We start from the raw sequence: 17,703 nt of genomic DNA, 5'->3' as shown, positions 1-17,703 counted from the left end.
AACATCCAGTTATGTCTCTGACATTACACACCCGTCTTATTGTTTCACTCCTAATTTGTTAGTGACTTTTATTTCATGTTTGGATTTATATCTTTGAAATTGTATATTTTTATCTACTTAACCTAAACTAGCCTAACCTAACTCTAGCTGTAAAGCGCTCTAATAATGGCATGTTCAGAAATTGAACATTTAGTTTTGAATTTATTGTGTGTGTTTTCAAATTTCTGCTCGTTTGTTTCTTGTTCAGCAATTGTATGTAAATAAGAGTTTCTAGTCCATGGAGGTAGATTAAGAATCATTTAAAAAAAATTGTTTTGAACGACTTGGAGCTTATTTTTATGACATTTTGCGCAATTTTGCCAAACTGGAACTGCATACTCAATGACTGGATAAACTATTTGCCTATAAACAGCTAGTTTGTTTTGAGTACTGATATCTGTTCTACGATGCATAGCTATTTATATGTGAAACAGGTAGAATTTAGGTAAGCAATTCGCCGGTACGGCACACCTCTTTGATTCTACATGTGTTTATTCGTTTTAACGTAGTTACGTTAGTTCTACTGTTTAAATGATTATCTTTCAACGAGAACTTGAAATTTCGAATATATCTGTTCATTTTAGCTGTAAATTCTTCATTTTTCAAAAGGCACGGATGGGATAGCCATCAATCTGTAGGTTTTAATAAGAGCTTTAAAATAAAAATTATCAAAAAAAAATAAAACCCTGATTTTTTTTTATTTAACTTTTTGGATTATTTTGTAATAATTGAGAAATAAAATCAATTATTTTTTCATTGTATATTTTTTTAGAGTGCAAAAACGCTTCCCTACAACTTCTTTCTGAACGCCATTTTTGTACAATTAACGTTTTCCGAGTTACAACGATTTGAAAAAGGCCATATTTGTGAAATGCAAAAATACATACGCCCTTTTAAAAAAACAGTCGTGAGTGGGATTGACCTCTCTATCGGTTCAAAACTTATGGTTTGCCATACTGAAGCCATGTGCAAAGTTTCATCCAAATCGGAGAAGGTCGAGTCTGATGATCTGCTAAGCATTTATGGAATAGAAGGGCTATGCAAATACTGTGAAAACCGACTTTTGAACGGAGGCTTGAAGGGTCGAGTGTCATATACTATTCGACTCAATTCATCGAGATCACAAAATGTCGATTTTCACAAACTAAGATTCATATGAAAGGTCTCATGATCCCATTGATCGCTATTGAATTTCATCCCGATCCAACTCCCGGTTCCTACAGAATATATTTGAAAATATGAGGAAGGCATCATTACGACGTATACAGTCATGGATTTTCGGGTGAAATTTATTTATCAATTCACCCTTTTTTTCTTACATTATGTTCCCTGTTTGTAAAACCACACGCTTGAATATTAGGATTTTTGTCGTCTGGAATTCATAAATTACTAGCATGATAGGAAAAACCGTTGCTTCCGATGGATATTTCTTTAACGAATGAACTTGTAATAGGTTTCTACAATGAAGTCTCAAATTATAACGGCAGAAATTTCGAATGAAAATACGTACAATTTATCTGTGGTCGATCCTTGTCATCATTTACCGCCTTAACTAAGGACAGCATTAGAAAAAAATTAACAATTTCTTTCGTGTATAACGTTTTATTGGATGGTTAAAATTGATGAAATTTTGGGAACAACTAATTCAGACTGCAATGTTTACACTGAATTAATAGCATACAATGTCAAAACCCCGTATCAGGGAGCTGCACCGCAGGTGGTTGATGCAGCCGAAATGCATTGTAATTGACGTCGATATGTACATTAAAACGGATCCAAACAGATCTCTGGCCCGAATGTTTTTTGTCGGCAAGTCCCATCTGGATGTTCTGGAAAAGTTTCAGAAAAATAAGGTCGACAAATTTTCCAAGAAGTACTTGGTGCGATAGGCGATCTTTGGTGCTACCAATTCAGCAAGCCGTACATAACATCCGACAACATCAACAGCCAAATATATAAAGAAGGCCTATCCGCCAATCTTGCCAATCTCGCCAACATTTCGTCTAATTTGAAAACTCTGAGCGATTGTGAAGAAATGCTTCGGAAACCTGGGAAGGTTTTCAGAAACGACAAGGATTTGAATGAAGAGTATTTACCCTAGAAGAAGATGTTAAATAAATCCGTTTTGGCGAAACATAGTTAATATGCGTTTATTTATTCACTGACAGTTTCCCAAATATTCGACAGAAAAAAATTTCATATTACCATATAAATTCATTGAATTGAATGAATAGATTTGATGTAAATGGATACATTTGTTTGTCGGAATGTTTTTGCTTCTTACAGCCAAGGCAAAGATATTGACTTCGTATTTTTCACAATTCGTTGATTGAAAGAAAATCAACGTTATGGCTCGACTAATGAGATAACTTCAACTTTCATTCGAAAAATTTTCCTAGGCAAATTATTCGAAAGATTCAACATAAATTGTATTCCGTTCGTAACTCTAGCAATAGTGGTAAAGCTACAGGTGACGAGGTTCTTTTTGCAGTTCACCGTCGCTTAGAAGCTGAACGGGTGGAGTATTCTTCGGAGGACTGTGTCGAGCATGTGTGGGTAGTAATTAAATTGACTGGATATAAACTATTTCTCTGTGCCATCGAGTCCGACTTGAGTTTGATCAACGCGCACAATGAATCGTTAGAACAAATTTCGACGAAATTTTGAATGTAGGAGATTTCAACTTCTCAAGTCTGAAATGGTGTGCTACTGCGGATGGCTTCATGTATATGGATCCTAAGTAATCTACCTTTCACGCCGGTAGCACATGTTTATTGAATTGTTATAGCGTAAATTTGTTGCGACAATGTAATCACCGGAGGAACGAAAACAATAAAGTACTTGATCTTTGTTTTTCGAGTATATACGACAAGGCACCCAAGATTGTACTAGCTCCTTCACCTCTAGTAAAATCTGTTAGGCATCATCCTCCGCAGCATATCGTGTTTGAATCAGAAAATACATTGTACTACGACGTTTCGGATACTGTCAGCTATAATTTTTAAATAGCTGATTATGATAGCATGAATTATTTTTCTTTAACTATTGATTGGACTGAAGTTCTTAACAATGGTGATGTTAATGAGGCAGTACCGACTTTTTCTAACATTATGAGCTATGTTATCGATCGCTTTGTGCCTAAGCAATCCAGTCGGACATCAACCAAACCGAACTGGCAAGCCATCAAATTAAGACGTCTGAAAAAACGGGCAGCATTGGAAAAATACTTCACGTTCAGATAAACCAAACGTATAAGAGGACCGTGAAGCGTTGCCATAATAATTATTTACGGAATGTACAACGTAAACTAAAGACGGATTCTAAAAAATGCTAGAACTATTTCAACGAGCAAAGGGAAGAATCTGACCTTATTTCATCAAAGCTTTACGAAGAACTTACAGGTTCGAGTCCCAGAAGTTTGCTAGTGTTTTTTCTGATGAAAAATTGTTGCCATTTCTGGATCAGTCCTTAGCAAAGCAAAGTCTTGGCATTACATTCCTTTTTTGGAATTTGGCCTTTCTGTTTCAACAGACTTTGCAGCCGATTCTTAGTGTACAGAATCATTGCATGGCTAGTACACTATGGATCCTACTGACACTAAGAATCCTTCCAGGTCGGGGCTCGAACATACGACAACTGGCTTGTAGGACCAGCGTCCTATGCATTGAACCGCCAACCCGGGACGGGAATCAGTCCTTAAATGCGATCAATTTAGACGAAAACACCGTTCTGTTGGCAATCAGTAAAACAAAGGCTCATATCTCTTCAGGGCCTGATGGTATACCGGCGATTGTTCTGCGACAATGCTCTGCTAGTTTTGAGGCACATTTTAGGTCTTTGTTCTACAAATAGCTAACTGCCGAAATATTACCCGATCTGTGGAAATCCTCTTGTATGTTTCCAGTTCACAAAAAAGGGAATAAAAAGCTTCTCGACAACTACCGTGGGATTGCATTCTTTAGACCCTTTCCAAAGCTTTCTTATGTCGTTTTCCCTTGATACCAAACCTAACCCAGTTTCCACCCTAACTGCTGTCAAACCGTTTGTTTAAAGCTAGTTGCGAACCTAGTTTTAACGTTGTTGAACTGAAAATCGAATCAGTTTCGAACCTGAGTGTTATATCAGGTTTGCTCAAACCCCCGTTGCTAAGTGCGAAATCAACACAGTTTCGTGAAAAGTGTTTGTTTGATGAAACTACCCTGGGTCGGTTTCAGTTTTCTCAAGCGAAAATGACATTAAATGATCGTTCTTGAGCCAATTTTCAACCATTGTAAACAGTGGGCCGTATGAATAAAACGTAGCATGCTTGAATTTCGGTAGTAAATGCTACATGTGTATCACGTTCCTGTCAAAATCAGAGACTTTACTACACAACAACTTTCGAACTTGTAGTATTTACTACAATTTTTCGGTAAGTAGCTCCAGAGGTTGCTACTCGTGTGTTTGCTAATAAAGTGAAGTAGAAAAATTAAAATGCTTTTCCGGCTCCGAATCGATTCGGCATGCATTAAATGCTCAAATTCGAAGATAACATTAACTACATGTTCGAACTTGTTTTTTTATTCATATCAAACACGTTTTTCTCTGTGGACTTTGTTTTTGAGAAGATACTACAAACAACAGACTTGACTACATTTTATTCATACGGCCCAGTATATTGTACAGACTCAACATGGATTTATGCCAAAACATTCTACGGCTACATATGTGCTATCGTTTATGAATTATGATACAAATTCTATGTTCGTTGATTATCAAACAGACGTCATTTACACGGCATTGATAAACTAGACAAAATTGATTTTGGCTCGAACGTACTTTGGAGGATTAAGTCGTACCTAAGTGACCGATGGTTTGCCGTAAGTATCGGTGATTGTGTATCTGACAAGTTTTGCGCTTCATCTGGAATCCCACAAGGCAGTCATCTAGGGCCACTGTTATTTTTGCTGCACTTTAACGATGCAAAGTTTGTCTTGGAAGGGCAGCGGCTTTCATTTGCTAATGATCTTAAAATTTATAACATAATCCGGAAAATAGATGATGCCGTATTCCTGCTACGCCAACCGTTAATTTTGGCTGATATGAGATCATAACATTCACACGAATAAAAGTTCTGTTCGGATGAACTGCTGCATTAGTGATACTTCGATTGAAAGGACGGCATGTGTTAAAAATCTTAGCGTTTTCCTCGATGAACCTCTGACATTCCAGTAACATGTTAGCTACATAGTTGCAAAAGCTTTCCGATGCTTGGGATTTGTAATACGGATAACCAAAAATTCCAACGATATTTACTACATGAAAACTGTGTACTGTACGCTGGTTCGCTCTATTCTCCACGCACTACGCTGGTTGCCTTGGAATAATCCACAACAGCTCCCGAGCTATGAAAGTCGAGCGATGTTAATTGGAATCGACACACTGCCTGTTTGACGTGTTTTATCACGAGCCATGACAATTTCTGATATTTTAACTGATAGAATCAATTGCCCCACACTTCTTAGCGAAATTAACTTGAACATTCGATCACGTGTTCTTCGTAGCATTTTGTTCCTTCGCTTGTCATTTTGTCGCACTAATTATGGAACAAACGGTACTATTACAGGCCTACAGCGGATCTTAAATATAGTTTCATCGAGATTTGATTTCCATCTGTCACGCCGTACCATACGATTTTTTTTTCGAATATATTTAGAAATAATCATTTAGACTAAATTGTGTCTGTTGTCTGTTGATTCAAATAAATAAAGAAATAAATAAAATAAATAAATAATTCCCGAGCTTATGATTGCGTTTCGAAAAAGATTGACGTTTACACTGCGTATCGCTAGTGCAAAAGAGTAAAGAGATATCAAAGCAAGAAGCACGACGGATGCCCGATGCTCTGGGGACGGGAATAACGTGGTGGAATAGTCGATGCTTTTCATGCAGCCCACCTGCGTTCAATTCTTAAGCCCGAACATACGGTCAGAGAGTTCTTCTGGCCCGAAGAGGTGCATTACCATGTGGTTCGAAACCCTACAATCGAAACAAAAAAAAACGCTATCGGCTTACTTGTATTTAATGTGTATTTCTAATAACGCTAACAAAATCAAAGGTAACTCAAAAAATCAATACTTCGTTATTCAAAATAAGGGTGAATGCCTTATTTTAGTATCTTTGCTCTATCAATATACAATGTTAATATCAATCTTGTTCGAAAGGCAATCATAACGGCTTGTGCAGGAGTGTTCCAGGTCTAGATGCATAATTTATGTCAGTTTTAAAATTTAAAACTGGAAATTATAACAAGAAAAACGGGCAGTCCTAGCAGCTTTGTACCCGACTGAGAAAGCGGTTAAATCGTGTTTGGCGTTGAGAGCTTGTTGAACAACATACTGAACGATATATTCGTTCAGTTTGTTGTAACGGTTTGTTGTTGTTTTCTTTCCTACAAAAAAGTGTGAAATTTGTGTGTTTCCTTCACAAAAAAAGAAAATGTGTTGTTATTCTACACGAAGTAGAAGTATTATACAGGTAATTAGTGTTTATTTATAAAAAAATAGGTAGCTAGAAATTTCCCAAATTATCCAGTTAAACTAGTCCAACGGGGCTCCAACTCCTCATATTACAAATGTGAAAATTGAATATTTTTTCAAATAAATTTGAATTCAATGACATTCGTTTATTCTTTCAATCGCACTTATCATAGAATAGTTAAAATTTTTATCAACCGCAACACCGTCTTTTTTCAATATCACACACCATTAGCAGAGATCCGTAACCGTTTCGTTTTCATTATAGCGTGTACGAAATAGAACAAAGCACGCATCGTTTGTTTTTGTGTTTTCTTCTTCTTTTGGTGTTGTACATATTGTCAATCTATATGGCGATTAGAAAACTTTGACACTCATCGCCCTGTAACTGCGGAACCGGAAGTCGGATCCGGATGAAATTTCACAGTATTTTTAAAGATAATATGAGTTTCAAATCAAATCATGATTTGTGAAAATCGGTTCAAGTATCGGGAGAAATCGAAGTGAGTTCTATTTTTCTAGTTTTCCTTCACCACTTTCGTTGCTTCTGGAACAGGGAAAGGGGAGACCAGTAGTGCCGAATTAAGTTTTTATGCCCAAAAACTAACAAGCCCTGCAAACTAGAATGATTTATCAGACAGTTTTATGGGATTTGTACCTGGTTTTGACAATCGTTTGTGAAAAAATACTCAAGAAATTGGTAATATTCCACTTATCACCCATTAGTTCCACAACCGGAGGACGGATCCGGGTGAAATGTTCTAGAAATTTTTAGGAAACTGTAAGACCTTTCATTTGAATCTTAGTGTGTTAAAATCGGTTGAGCCGTTTCAGAGAAAAATGAGTGCACATTTTGCTCTAATTTTTACATATTACCCTGTAACTCCGGAACCGGAAGTCGGATTCAAATAAAATTCAATAGGCAGTCCATTTATTTGAATCTAAGTTTGTAAAAACCGGTTCAGCCATCTCTGAAAAAAGTGAGTGTATATTTTTTTTCCATTTTTTGGTACATATCATCCTGTATTTCCGGAACCGGAAGTCGGATCGGGATGAAATTCAATAGCAGGCTATGGGACCATGAGACCTTATATTTGAATCTTAGTTTGTGAAAATCGGTTCAGCCATCTCCGAGAAAAGTGAGTGCATATTTTTGTTACATACATACACACATACACATACAGATATTTGCTCAGTTCGTCGAGCTGAGTCGAATGGTATATGACATTCGGCCCTCCGGGCCTCGGTTAAAAAGTCGATTTTCACAATGATTACATAGCCTTTCTATATGAGAAAGGCAAAAATGGCTCAGCAATGGACCTCTGTCTTTCGGGTATATTGAACGAAAAAAATTGCACTCGGTTCAACGGTCTGTTTCAAATTCGGCAAGCGAAGGCCCCGTGTTGGTCTCCCATTGAACGATTAATTGGACGTTCATTGGACCAACGATCCAACGTATTGGACCAACGAAGGACTACCGTTGAACGTTTTTTTCTAAGAGGGAATCGTGTTGCTAAAATACAAAAAATAGAACGGCAGCGTAGTTTTAAATTTGACAGTAGAACTGTTCGAATAAATAAAACTAGAACGGCTTGCTGGGAATACGTTTGTTCCAGTTTCAGTTCTAATTTAGATTTCCCTTATAAAACTTCCAGCTGCTGAATTTACTCTAAGGGCATATTCAGGAGTGTTCTAGTTCTAGATGCATAATTTATGTCAGTTTTAAAATTTAAATCTAGAAATTATAACAAAATGAACCGGCAGCCCCAATAGCGTTCTATCTGTGTTTCAAATATAGAAAAAATAGAACGGCAATGTATACCAGTTTTAAATTTGACAGTAGAACTGGTCGAATAAATAAAACTAAAACGGATTGATGGGGATACGTTTGTTTCAGTTTCATTTACATTATAGACCACCCATATGAATCTTGCAGCTGCTGAATTTGCTCTAAGGTTTTAGGTTGATGTGGTTGATGCAAATGGTTTAGAATTACCCGATGACAGTCTGATCGTGCTCAATCGGTCTGATAATCGGGGCGATGATTGGACCGACGTGATTCGACAAAATTCACTGGGTTATATCAACAACAACGTACTCCAAGCATACGAATTCGACACCAGTCGTTCGCCAACGAATTACTCACTTCTAATCCACGCTAATGTTTAAACCCCCGTTGAAGTCGGTGCAACAATCGGTCTATCAATCGCTTGCACATTTTACCAAATGCACCGATGAAACCCTACTCAGTCGGTATGATAATAGGAAGGATATTTTTATTTGGATGCGTTTGAAGAATAATCACTTTATATCATCCGAATAATAAATTCTATCAATTTTCCATCATAATAAATTGGATTTAGTCAGACGATTCAACCGACCTGAATCTATAAATTGTTGCACGTACTCTTATGTGAACATAATCAACTGGCAACTATCGACACCGCAACCGAAACCGAAAGTGCCTAGATTTAAATAGAAGGCATCTTTTGATTATATGTCAAGAAAAGGGTAACTCGGTAGTCGGTGTCGGTATATTTTTATTTGGATGCGTTATAAAATGCCGAACTAGATCGGCAACACGAAAATTTACTGAATTTACTTTAATTAATATTCTGATACTTCGGTGAAGCGCATTTTTGCGGAGGTTTTGCATGACATATTGCTGAACGTGTCAGTAAACAAACAATATACCGAAATCAGAACATCCGTATACCAATCATTCGAGCAGTGTGTTAGCTTTTACTGAAATTCGTCGAAACACTTGACATCTGATGTGACCGGTGACATTTGTGTATCATCATGTCACCATTTCTCGTGGAGGTTGAAACTATATAAAATCGGTAAAGGAAAGAGATTTCGAAATTTCGCCAAAAGATAAGTTTCAAGAGTTTTGTGGTGAAACAGACTGAAAATACTCATTGAAGCAGTCTATCTTCGCCAAAGAGTCTGTCTTTTTATTACCCGGAATAGGACTTTTTGGAAAGATTCAGACGAAGGAAAATTGAATTAGACAGTCCAGATAAATCAAATGTATCCGTATTTTCTCCAGGAAGTATGGCTTCATGATGCTATTAAATGTAATTTTAAAACTAATCAAGTTCTAACTGTCCTGTTAGTAAATTGAATATATAAATATCGGTGCCCTCATCACTTGACAGAGAAGATTCCTACGCCATGATATGAAGTCAAATTGAATGAATTTAGTACTTTTTCGTTAGCCATGATTTAGGGTAACTGTTTCTGTTATCGTTTTGATAGTTAATGATAGAAGACTACCTCAAATTGAGTCTCGACCTACTTTTTGCTCAGGAAGCTGTTTTAAACTTATATTATTTAGCCGTGTTAAATCTAATTTTATATTGTCCGGCTTATACGAGTTCTGTCACCGCCAAAAATGCCACCTTATATCTGTACGTTGAAAATACAACATGAACGCATACCCTGTTGGAGTACCACCACTGTTTGTACCACAGATCCTATATCACCAGATACAACCGTAACCATATCCTTTTTTCTCCTCTTTTTCGCAGCACAAATATTTACCAGACCCTCTACGAACGCTTTGAACATTTCACTGGAACGTCCGTTCTGGCGAGTAAATTTATGTTTCTAAACACAGAGTAGAGCATCACATCTGCCGCTGTAGTGGAACGCAAACAGTGACTTGCAGACACTGTAAAAAAAAACTAGGAAACTACGAGTAACAGTAACAATCAACTACAACAAAAAAAGCTAATAGTTTGAGCTCTCTTTGGCTGAGATAAGGAAACGACCAGTAAAAAGTTCAAAGCATTTCACGTGTGCTTGAAGTAGATCACCAATTGCAATGTTGTAACGAAAACAAGCAGAAAAGTGCGCCGTCAAAAGCCAAGCAAGTGGTACGGAAACGGGCTGACTGCCGAGGAAAAGGCGGTCAGTGAAAAATTGAAGTGGATGATTCAATGAATGAAACAAATGAACAAGCGTAAATTATGATAATTGAATAATAGCAAAAGTGAAGTGCAAATAAGTGAACAGTAACTCAAGAAAACGATTAGACAAGAAAGTATCGCTCGTATGTTAATTAGTGTCACTGATGTTCGTGTCGTCACCATATGCTATATCGAACGCAACCGTCTACTGTGCTGTGGTGATTGTTCCCGGTTTGGTGTAACAGTAACAGATTATTCCGAAACAGCTGCTGCTGAAAAATTCAACCTCTTCTTTCCTTACTTGAAACTGGAAATTGAGTGCGGAAAACGTGCTATCCAGTAGTGTCGGGTTGGATGCTCACGAGTAAGTTGTTTTCCTTGTGTCTTCAGAATAGCTTTAAAAGATTTTAAATATGTATCGAACGGTATGCGGTGACGTGTATGTGGGGAATATTTGATTCTATCAAAACTGCTCCGTAGTCGTGCTTCGGATACGATATATGTTGGTCACGGGCTCATACATTATTAGTACATGATTCATGATTTTATTTTCGGTAACTTCATCAAATCTTTTTATTTTGAAGTGGAAATACTTCAGCATAATACATTATTGAAATCAAAATATTACAAATTAAATTATCAACGAAAAATGCTGACTGAACAAAATTATTTAAATTTTACGAAATCATATCATTGTCGTAAATCATTTGGTTTAAACCCAGTTCGTTGAACTGATGTAAAATAAAAACATACGAAATTCTATAAATAACTTGTTTCAAGCTACATTTTTAGCGAATGGAGTTAGTTAAGATGCGTTCTGTTATTTTCTAATGACTCCGTAATTCTTTGTCACAAGTGATTATAAATCAGTTCGACAAAATCGTATAGTGTTCAATAATTTTCTCAAAGATGAATCGATTTTCACTAACTTGAGGTCAAAGATCTTATGGCCCTATAGCCCTTCAAGTGAATAAACCAATTGTATGATTCCGGTAAACGACCCTTTCCGCGAAATCGCATTCAGCGAAATTTTATTCGGCGGAATCGCATTCAGCAAAATATCATTCCACGAAATGACCCTTCCTGTGAAATATCTTTCGGAGAAACGGCTTTCGGTGAAACGGCTTTCGACGACACGGCTTTCAACGAGTCTGCTTTCGACGAAACGGCTTTCGGTTAAATGACCTTCGGCGAAATGACCCTGTCCCATGTCGAAGTAATAACGTTGTATTTATCTGTAATATTTCTCGAAAACAGAAAATTATTGAATTTGATGTATCTACACAGCAGTCCACAATCGTGTTATTATAGCATTTGGAAACATAATTGTAAAATTTCAAAGACAAGTTTCGAATACTTTCGGAGATATAGTTGTTTGAATATACAAGCGGCCTGCCATTTCTTTGAGGTGTCTAAACATTGAAGCGCGTTTTCTCGAAGTCACCAGGTCACAAAAAAAATTTCTGAGCAAATAGAAACGAATAATTTTTATTTTGTTAGATGTTGTACAAAGAAGTACGTTTTCTTGCTTGTATGTTTGTATTTTCATTTGTCGCTAATTATTTAATATTGTTGTAGTATCTGAGGTTCACGCAATTGAAACATGTCTTTTGATCAATTTTACGTATCACTACGTCAATCGGAGTTCAAGTTCTCACGATATCGTGTGAACAGAAAGACGACGCACGTTAAAAACTAACCTTGAGAGACACTCAATATGTTCGACTGTTTTTTATATCCTCAAACTTACATCTACAGATACTCTTGCTGTTTCTGTACAATAACATTTAAAAAAGGATCATTTTATTCAACCGTTTCATAAAAACCACAGAAACAACCCTCAAATGAAACCCTAACTTCTCTATTCGAATGGGGGCTATAAAGTTGCGAGACCTTCGAGCTGGACTACACACGTTTATGTTCAGAGTCTTCAAACCGCGAGGCGAAACAGAATTTGATCAGTTGGATAGGTATGATAGGGTCTGGGGTCCACTAGGAGATTTATTAGCTCTCTCCTGATAGTACCAGTTTAGATGCCGTGTGGAATCCGGCGGAAAAATGGACCAAGAATAGATCCACTGGGTTCCTGCTTCCATGTCGTAGAAGGCGACAATTGCAGGAGTTTCTTTTTCCTTTCAGTTATCAGATATTTTCAATGTTTTACTTCTGATTACTCTATTTTACTAAATTATCTCTTCATTCAACCTATCAATTTCCGTCTAGCTTCGGAGAAAAGTTTTATTTGGAATGTTTTCTTCTTCCATGTTATTGATTGTCTTTCAGGATTATAAATTGAATTATAAAAATCAACTATTGCGCAAATCCGTTGATATTACAATGTTTTTTTTTTTTCATAAATACGTTTATTTCTTAAGGCAGTTTACATAAGTTTTTCTTCGCCGTAGCATCACTTTTACATAATATTCTTATCCTAATTTAATTCTAACATAGTCACAACGTTTTGCATTTATTAAAACATATTCTCTTATTACTTAAATATCATCTTAGGTAACTCGTCATTAATTATGAAATCTACTCGGAAATATTATTTGAACCAAACGAATAACTTCTATAAATTATAAAATAAGCTGTTATTTTCAGACATTTTTTTAATAATTTCATAAACTGTTTCGAGTTTGTTTGTATCATTACATTATTTTTATTCTAATTTAGCTATTGGTTGAACTCATGGACGCAGCTGGGATCAGAACTAAGTCTTGAAAGGGGCCTTTATTAAATTGAAACTCCAGTTTTCTTTATGAAATGATAAATAAGTTTCATGTATGAAAGGTCACGACAAGCAAGAATGTCTCGAACTGGGATATTGGATAGTCTACCTTGGGTACGCAAAGAATTTATTAGTTGAGATCTGACATCACGATACTCCACGCATGTCCAAACGACATGATCAATATCTCGATAACCTTCGCCACAAGCACAATGATTAGTCTCGGAGAGCCCAATTCGAAGGAGATGTGCATCTAACGTGTAGTGATTGGACATGAGTCTGGACATCACACGAATGAAATCTCTACTCACATCCAGTCCCCTGAACCATGCCTTTGTCGATATTTTCGGAATAATTGAGTGCATCCACCGACCCAGATCATCTTTATCCCAAGAAGCTTGCCAGCTGGCAAGTGTTCTTTGGCGAGACGAGCTATAGAATTCGTTGAAAGCAATTGGTCTCTCATAAATTTCACCCTCAATAGCACCAAGTTTGGCTAAAATATCGGCTCTTTCATTGCCAGGAATGGAGCAATGAGCCGGGACCCAGACTATAGTGATTAGATAATTATTGTTCAATATGTCGTTCAGGCACTGTTTTATTTTGCCCAGGAAAAACGGTTCAGTCTTGCCAGTCATGTTTGAGCGAATGGCTTCAATTGCACTCAGACTATCTGTGAAGAGGAAATAATGGTTTGGAATTAATGTGACGATTACACTCAAACTATAATGAACTGCTGCTAGCTCTGCTATATAAACAGATGCAGGTTCTTGAAGCCTAAATGAGGCCGAAACATTATTGTTGAACATACCAAACCCTGTCGCTTCTTCAATTCGCGATCCGTCCGTGTAAAACATTTTCTCAGAGTCAATATGCCTGAACTTACTTGAAAATATTTTTGGGATTTCCGTCGAACGTAGATGATCCGGGATTCCACGCACTTCGCGCTGCATGGATGTATCGAAAAATAAAGTTGAGTCAGGGACATTTAGGAGGCTGACACGGATAGGAATATATCTTGAAGGGTTGATTTCCTGTGACATATGGTTAAAATATACTGTCATGAATTTTGTTTGAGATCGAAGCTCGACTAGTCGTTCGAAATTATTAATTACCATGGGATTCAGCACCTCACATCTTATTAGCTGGCGTGATGAAAGCTCCCAAAATCGATCTTTTAATGGAAGAACTCCCGCCAGAACTTCAAGACTCATTGTATGTGTCGAATGCATGCACCCTAAAGCAATTCGCAAACAACGATACTGAATTCGCTCCAGTTTGATAATATGAGAGTTTGCAGCGGAACGAAAGCAAACGCATCCATATTCCATCACTGAAAGTATCGTTGCCTGATACAATTTTATTAGATCTTCCGGATGAGCACCCCACCAAGATCCTGTTATTGTTCGAAGAAAATTTACTCTTTGTTGGCATTTTGTTATCAGAAACCTAATGTGTCCTCCCCACGTGCATTTGGAATCGAACCACACCCCGAGATATTACAATGTTAATAACAGAGATAACATATATCGGTATATTGAATACATACTAAAAAACACTTGATATTAATATTTCAATCAAAAAATTAATATTTTTCTCGGTTGCCGGCTGCCCAGATCGACCAATATAACCATTTAATAATTTTAATAATTAATTAAAACACTAAAGCGGAAATAACAAAGAACCAAGACGCGCGTGAAATCTGTTGACCTTTATTTGGTGATTTAAAATGATTTTATAACAAATGTTTAGAATATGTCAATGCAATGAATCAACTATTTTGTCTAAATCCTATTCACTCGTTTATTTTGTATCACGTAATTTCTTTTATTTTATTTTATTTGTTTTATTTTATTTGGGAGCAGGGAAAAGCCTGCTGGAGCTGAAATTTACAATCTTTCTCCAGCAGGCATAAAACCTCCTCATCTTTTTATATCAACAGATCCAACAGATATACTGCTTAATACTAAGAGTTTAAAGTATAATTACTCCCGGCGAGGGTCAAGAGTGACTGGACGGTGACGTTGAAGGCCGCATCCTGCTGTCCGTGAGGGTCCGCGGAAAAACCCCCAAGTCACAAACACTTGGCGGGTGTCGGGCATGCTGGACATCAAAGAGAGTGGCCCTCGGAGAGCGGTGAATAACAGCAATTCAGGAAAAAAGGAGAGAAAAGGAGAGAAGTGAATATTGTAGTAAATGGAATTACGAAGAGGTTCGAAGGGGTGGAAAGGGAGGGGGTGGGGGGCCTTTCGAAAGAAGTTGAAAGCGCAAAAGATCAAGTTAATTGTCTCAAAAGATGGTGAAAAGATGAAGAAGGGGGGATGCAAAAAGTATTAGTAACATCATAAAGATCTAGTTAGTTCCGAATAAGATGGTGGACAGCCGGGGGATTGGTTGCATAATCGATAGAGAATGAAAGTAGACTTACTAAGGGAACACTAAACTAAACTTGTGGATTAGATACTAAATTAACTAAAAAAAATAGGAAAGTTTTTATTCTTTACGCGATAGTATTGCAATTTTTTTCAGTTTCCTCGAATAAGAGCTGTGAATCAAGACTTCCCGGGATATCGTTGAAACCCGTTTAGGGGTGCATCCGAGTATCTTGAAACCCGAACATACTGAGTCGCGCGAATAATAAAGCAAAGTCTTGGCATTACATTTCTTTTGTGGAATTTGGCCTTTCTGTTTCAACAGACTTCGCAGCCGATTCTTAGTGTACAGAATCATTGCATGGCTAGTACTATGGATCCTACTGACACTAAGAACCCTTCCAGGTCGGGGCTCGAACATACGACAACTGGCTTGTAAGACCAGCGTCCTATGCACTGAACCGCCAACCCAAATAATCGCGCGAATAATACCAATACTGAAATTTTTAGTAACAATTTGCTAAAGATTTGCTGGTAAACGAATAAAAAAAATTCGAATTTCGAAAACAAATTTCGTGTGGTTTTTAAACGATGCACCCTTTGAACTTTTAACAGGTTTGGTAAGCAATTTGCACTTGTGAAATAAAAATTAATTTTACCAAATTTTAACCAAAAATGATTTGTCGCTTGTTTCGATTCGTGTTCCCAATTTTCAATAATTTGAAACAAGTTCGTCGAATAGTTTCGAATTTGTGCTCGAAACATAGAACTAGATCTCAACGTTGCGATGGACAAGTTTTAGTCGCAGATCTGAAATAGATCAGCCCAAATAAAATGAAATAGCGTTGCGAACAGGCTAACAGCGACGCGTCAATTCGAATCGAATGCACCAATTTAGAAAAACAACTAATATTTCAGTTATCTTGCGATCCGTGTAGGCGAACCAAAAGACGAGCTTGTAAAAATGTTTGCAGTTATTCCTTCAAAACCACGATCAAAAGCTGTTTTTGAGTTGACTTGAAGTTGTTGAGTTGAAGCCGATTTACCTAGAAATTATGTGGCTAGTGGGATGTAGTAGATTTTATAAAAATCCCTTGTGCTGAAATATTAGCTATTATTGCTTCATCGAAAAGCTATCTTTTATCGAACTTTCATTTAAATGTGTATTTTTATTTCTTTTGTTATTTCAAGTCAGTGATCTGAACAGAGATAGAAAACGTTATTCGTATTAGCACACTATAATAGGATGGTTGACAATAGCATATGTAAGAAAACAAATTTGATCTTATATTAGTGTTCGGAAAACACGTTTCTTTTTAGATTAGTTCGATTTACATATAGTCGGCGTCGAGATATTGCATCGTTTTTACTAATCTGCTATCTATTTAGACTCGACACCTTGCTTAATAGCATATAGCACAACAATGCACATGAAACCAGTGCCTCGTTTGCTCATTCATTCGGTCACCCATTTATAACTCATTTGGGCTGCAATTATGTCACACACTTTAGTACCTGAGCGGCGCCGCTAACTAATCACAACAGTAATGATGATGGATGTGATGAGATAAAGTCTCAGAAAAAAAACACAGCGCGACAGACATAGGCATTCACACGAGAAAAAAAGAAATGAAGAAAAGGGAATGTGCAGATGTAATATATAACTTATGGAGATAGACTTGAAGGTCCATCGGACGCCCTAAAAATAAATGTGAAGATTAGAGACTAATTAGCGAGATGGTTTTTGAAAGTTATCTAATGCACTTTTCGTATTCCATTTTTTAAAAGGAAATTTTTCGAGTTTAAAATCAATTGTCAGGTATGGTCAACAAAAATGAGTAATCGGTTGTCACACAAGAAACCTCAGGGGATAGAGTGGATTGGTTAAAAAATTAGATCAATAAACGAGTCGAGAAGTATTTTGTTTTTGAAAAAAATAAACTTATTTTGTTGCTAAACTGGTTCCATAATAATCTCATCCTAATTAAAGAGATCGGTAATGATGAAGTCATGTCATTTCAAATGAAATCTGTCATTTCTCATCGGACAGTTTCTGACACATGATGCGATAACTAAGCGTATATTGATGGAAATGAAACTGCAGTGAGGTGATTAATGGAGCAAAATGAATGCAA

General features: G+C 36.8%; 1 protein-coding gene across 4 annotated transcripts in view; it reads left to right on the top strand.

The window, feature by feature from the left end:
• The window catches only part of LOC131425303 (RYamide receptor-like), a 420,424-nt gene that overhangs the window by 20,001 nt on the left and 382,720 nt on the right, over nucleotides 1-17,703 (top strand). For all 4 annotated transcript variants that reach the window (XM_058587091.1, XM_058587090.1, XM_058587092.1 and 1 more), the window contains exon 2: nucleotides 10,088-10,832. The gene's annotated coding sequence lies outside the window, so the exon portion shown is untranslated. The remainder of the gene's footprint in view (nucleotides 1-10,087; nucleotides 10,833-17,703) is intronic.

The sequence above is a fragment of the Malaya genurostris genome, chromosome 1 (genome assembly GCF_030247185.1).
Source record: "Malaya genurostris strain Urasoe2022 chromosome 1, Malgen_1.1, whole genome shotgun sequence".
NCBI lineage: Eukaryota > Metazoa > Arthropoda > Insecta > Diptera > Culicidae > Malaya > Malaya genurostris.
The sequence above is the reverse complement of the archived record's forward strand: the minus strand, read 5'-3'. Positions and strand labels throughout refer to the sequence as shown.